We start from the raw sequence: 6,000 nt of genomic DNA on the forward strand, positions 1-6,000 counted from the left end.
AGAATTTCAGCTTTAGGAGAGCAGAGGTCTTGGTTATATCATTCACTGATGTATCCCAGCAACTGGGACATAGTGGGTGCTCAGAAAATATTTTTGGAATAGTACCATAAATGAAAGAATCTCTGCCATGTGGACCATGCTAAGCCTTCTAGTCTCAACTCAAATGTCACAGTTCATGATATTGTGATGAGCTCCTTTTATGTGCCTGTTTGGATTTCAAGGATATTTTGAATCAGCCACTTTGACGTGAATATTTTGATGCAGTCTAAAGAGAAAACTGTTAATTTTTTTTCTTTCCCCCTTTAAATAAAAGAACATTAAATGTTTTTATTTGTATTTAAGAGTAATGCATGCTCATTGTAAAAGTTTCAAATCACATGAAAAAGAATACAAAGAAACTAGAAATTATTCAGTACATTCCTCCTTTTTTTCTGCTAAGTACCATTTTAGAAGAACGAGCGCAGGAAGCAGAGCCAGAAATATCGAGAGCATGTAGTTTTAGAATAGGGAAATTCAGAACCATGAATTTGTCACTATATTTAATCATCAGTGGATGAAATTTAACTGGGTCCCTGGAATGGGCTCTCCATCCCTACATAGGAGTACCTCAATCAGGAGTTCTAGGCCTTCAAGGAAACAGTTGATGTTAATTTTGCTTCAGGGGAAGGAGGTGTCCTGTGTAGCTGGTATAATGAGTGCAGGGTTTGGAAAGAAATTTCCTCCAACATTTCTGATTTTAATGAATAACACACATACCTATCAAAAGGCAAGATGGGCTGTAGATCCAGACTCCCTAGGAATTACATTTATTATCTGTGATTCCTCAAGTTATTGAACCTTCTTTGCCTCATTTCCTGATCTATGAAATGGATACCAGTAGGACCACAGGATTATTGTGAGAAATTAATATATGCAATAAAGTTAACAATTCCAGGCACATAAGTGCAATATAAATAATAATTAAAATTTGAAATGAAACCAAAAATGGGAAAATGGAAAGGAAAACCAACATTGACCTACAGTCCCTGCCTAAAGAAAGTCAGATACATAAACACTGCCAAAGGCCTCATCAAGGTATTTAAGGCAGGTAAATCTCTTGCAATGACTTTATGTTATAGAGCTGACTGGATTGTAATGTCCATAGAAAACAAGAACAAATCTCTCAGAGATATGGAACAATGATGCTCTCAACAGCCTGTAGCATACAACCTGACTAAGGGAGGTAAATACTTACCTGGTGTGGCAGCCCCTGGCCTGAACTAAACAAGCCTGTGGACCTTGGCACACAGCAGTCTGCATGACCTAGGCAGATAATGTTTAACCTATCATCTTTGTAAGCCAGTAAAGAAAAAAGGGTAAATTGTAACTTTGAATGGGAAGTAAGCAAGAGGTAAGAAGCATTTGGTCTCATGAAAGAGCAAGAATATTAATCTAGTCTACCTGCTTCCTGGCCCCCAAATGTTATCACTCTTGTGGTTATTTACGAAGTCTCATCCTATAATTCTTTCCTTCCTGCATCACCCCCATGTCACAGGATGCTCTCTCACACTTAGGGGTGTCTTTGTCTCAAACCCTTATAATTGGCTTGCTGTCCTCTTTCAATCACGCAGCCAACTTCCCTGCAAAAGCGGTACCCGCCCGGCGAGAAAAAAGCCATTTGATTTCTGCTGATTTCTGCCTCCCTGTAAGTAAGCCCTAAAACAAGGTAATGTTTCAAAAAATGCTCGGCATCTTCTTTGGTCTTTTGAATGGCAAAGCCCCCTCAGGCTGTGACAATTGGCAAGCCAGCCAGGAGACCAAAGAGGCCCCCACTTCTGCAGGCATGAACCCAGGGAAGAGAGACCCCAGATGGGATACCGGGGTGGCCTGGGATTTGGATGTGGGGAGCAGTAGCTACCCTCCTAGATGAATGGGGCCTGCTGAGGGAATATGAAGGTGTGTGCACCTCCCAGGTGGGACTAACAGATATCCTGCAGCAGGCTGCAGGAGCTTTGGAATTCAGAAATAGAAAAGGGGCTGCCAGATTGCAGCTGCAGTGGGCTGGCCATTGTTAGAGGCTGTACATACCACTACCGAGGAAGCTTTAGCAGCAAAGGCAGCCATACACCACCTGGAGGATGAACTAAAACTGGAAAAGGATATGAGGCTGGCACAAGCCGAGCTGAGGGATTCTTTGAATGAAAGATTAAAGTGAGTAGATGAAAATTTGGCCATGCTTGCATGCCATTATGCTAAAGTGAAAGGGCACAAGCTGCACAAAATGCAAGTTAGATGCATTCTAACCTCACCTTCTGGGATCCTTAGGTTTGGGACCCTGTGTATTTCTCTTCAGAGGAAGAGTCACAGTCGGAATGGGAGGTGGAAGAGGAGCATAAGCTCGTCCATCCTCTCGTCCGGCGCAAAATCAAATTAGAATGGCAGTAGGCTCTATTAAGGGGGGGAGGGTAAGGCAGAATGGGCGCCTGATGAGCCAACGGTGTTTGTCACGTCATGGGAATTCTCCTCAGTGGAATTAAGGGATATTGGGGATCAGTATCAGCAAAAGCCTAGAGAGCCATTAGCAAACTTGTTGCTATGGCTATGGGATGATGGTGCAGACAGCACTCTGCTCACTGGGTGGGAAATGAGTAAGTTTGCTACCATTTCTACTCACCCCTCCCTATGCCAGTGATTGTACTTGCTTGGAACTAATACAGAGACTTATTTGCTTTTTCAGTGGCTGGTCAAACAATGTAGAATTGTGTGGCCACGGGAAGGGGACTTACCCCACGCCCTGCTACAGTGAAATAGCATAGAGTAGCTTCAGGATATACTTTGGGGATTAGGCTTGAAACATTCAATTTACACTCCTGAAACTGTGGGACCAGATGATGTCACTTTCACTCGAGGTTTGTGTAGAACAATTCTGCACATGGCCCGTAATCAATGGTATGGAATTTTAATGCCCCTCCTTAAGCCCCTAATAAGAAAGCCTCTCATGGACACTCCCCAAGAGATTGTGGAGTTTGGAGAAGTGGACCATCTGCAGAAAACCAAGACTGGGGTTAGAGCAATGGGGTGAGTCCCCAGAGGGCATGATGGGCCAAATAGGGTGTCATGTAAGCAAATGTGGGAAGATCTCATAGCAGCAGGAACAAAAATAGAGGAAACTGATGGACAACCGAATGCTGTGCTGGTTAAACTGTGAAGTAAATTGCCCAAAGAACAGAGGTTTATTAAGCAGGAAATGAAACCCTCAGAAAAAAAAAAGAAAGCTGCATTATGCTATCAGACACATGATACACAAACAGAACCCTCCACTCCACCAGCAGAGGAAGTTTGGGAAGCCCATTTCCCCTGGATTAGGGGTGGGGCCGAGATTCCCAAATAAGAGCAATTTATGGGGGCACTGGGGATTGGAGGCCACACATTTAATTAACTATTTTTTGGTCTCCTACTAATGAGCATAGAGTTTTAGCCCTAGTAGACACAAGAACAGAATGTACCCTAATATATGGGAGGAACCACAAAGTGGAGGCCCCACACTAACCATTGCCAGTTATGGGGGTCAAGGGGTTAAAGCAACTTAAAAACAGGTTTTAATGCAAATTGGCCAGCTACCTTCCCAATTCTGGAATATATACTGAGGATTGATATTCTGCAGAATGTCACCCTGCAAACCACTATGGGGAATTCTGCCTCCAGTGCTGAGTTGCAAAAGCAGTCCTGAGAGGACACGCTAAATGGTCACAGGTAAATGTGCCTTCTCCTACCAGTACAAGTTACCTGCAGGCACCAGGAAATTACAGCTACCATAAAGAAGTTAGAAAGGGCAGATATTATTATTCCCAACAATAGCCCCTTCAACAGTCCAGTCTGGCCGGTAAAGAAGTCTGATGACTCTTGGAGAATGACTATGGATTATAGAGGGCTAAATAAGGTAACCCCTCCTTTGTTTGCAGTGGTGCTGAACATCACCACATTGCTCCAGAATATTAGCACAAAATTAGGCCTGTTTCATTTTGTGTTCAATTTCACTAATGCCTTCTTTAGCATTTCTCTAGATTCTTCCAGTCAACCTGTGTTCGCCTTCATGTGGAGAGGACAACAGTGGACTTTCTCAGTGTTGCCACAAGGGTATATTCACAGCCCCACTATTTGCCACAGCCTAGTGGCTAGAGACTTAACAAAATGGACACCTCCTGATGCTGTCACTATGTTTCATTATATTGATGATATAATGCTAACTAGCAATTCTCTTCCAGGCCTAGTAGAGGCTGCTAAAACAGTGGTGACCCACCTTGAGAGTAGAGGATGGGTGATAAACTGAGAAAAAATGCAAGGACCTGGGTGTTCTATCAAATTTTTGGGTGTTCCCTGGTTGGGTAAGACAAGAACTATTCCTTTTGCTGTCATTGATAAAGTGCAGAATTACCCTACCCCATGTACCCCCAAACAATTAATGGCTTATTTAGGGCTATTGGGTTATTGGAGGTCTTTTAGACCTCAGCTAGTGCAAATTCTTAAATATTTGTATCTGTTAGTTCAAAAGGGAAAAACGTGGGAGTGGGACATTCCCCAACAGGCTGCTTTTGAGAGATCAAAGGATGCCATGGTGCAGACACACGCTTTAAGGGGGGTGGACCCTGATGTGCCTTGCAAATTGGATGTGGCCAGTACTGACATTGGCTTTGGTTGGGGTTTGTGGCAAAGGCAACAGGCTAAACATGTACCTGTCGGATTTTGGTCACAATTATGGAAAGGAACAGAGCTTCGATATAGTCCTCCAGAGGAGCAATTGTGTGCTGCTTATCATGCCCTATTACAAGTAGAAGGGCTAACTCAAAAATGTCCAGTGACTTGACAAACAGCCATACCTAAACAGGCATGGATCCATGACACCATAAGAAAGCCACATTCTGGGAGCACTCAGCTGAGCACATTAACAAAGTGGAAAGCTTACCTCCTGCAATATAGTGTTTTCAACAACAGTCCTTTAAGTGCAGAAATGCATGAAATCCTGGGACCAGTCTCCTATATAGAACAGTTTATCCTGCTACCTATCAGCCTTCCTGAGGTAGCCTCTCCTCCAGCATCCACTGTTGGTGGACAGGGAAGTATACCTGACTCTGCTTGGTATACAGATGGGTCAGCACATGGGCAGCTGGATAATTGGACAGCAGGGGCTGTCCAGCCAAGCACTGACACCATCTGGTGGGAAACAGAAACTCTGCAAAGCAGCCAATGGACTGAGTTATGGGCAGTATGGATGATGACTGTCCATGAGCTAGGAGATGTCTTAATGGTTTGTAGAGATAATTGGGCTGTTTACTAAGGCCTGACAGTATGGATGGCTACATGGAAGCAAGGAAAATGGAAAGTGGTCAGTCACCCCTTATGGAGAAAGAAAATGTGGGAAGACATCTAGACAGCCTGCCAAAAGCCTAAGATAACTGTTTTCCATGTATCAGCCCATAATGCTAACTCCTTGCCTGACAACATCAAAGCAGATGCCCTGACGAAAATCCACAGCTTGGTACCATCAACACATGAGGCAGCTGAATGGCTACACCAGAAAACTGAGCACCAAGGATACCTAACTCCATGGAAATTGGCACAACAGTTCCAATTGCCCATTACTCGGCAGGAACTAAAAGAGGTAGTAGACGCTTGTCCTTCCTGTTTGCTGCGACAGCCCAGAATGCTTCCTCTCCAACTTGGACATATCGGCTGGGACCAAATTCCTGTTACCTGGTGGCAAGTAGGCTACATCAGGCCACTTCCTCTATCTGAAGGTGCAAGATATGCTTTTATGGCCATAGACACAGCTATGGAACTTTTATTCGCTTTCCCAGTAGGAAAAGCCAACAAATGAGCTACCATATGTAGTTTAGAAAAGTTAAGTGCCTCTTTTAGCATCCCCACACATGTAGGCAGCAATAGGGGGACCCCCTTCACTGGGCAATTAACCCAGGCCTGGGCTACAGAACATGATGTCCTTTGGACATTTCACTTGCTCTG

The sequence above is a fragment of the Choloepus didactylus genome, chromosome X (genome assembly GCF_015220235.1).
Source record: "Choloepus didactylus isolate mChoDid1 chromosome X, mChoDid1.pri, whole genome shotgun sequence".
Classification (NCBI taxonomy): Eukaryota; Metazoa; Chordata; class Mammalia; order Pilosa; family Megalonychidae; genus Choloepus; species Choloepus didactylus.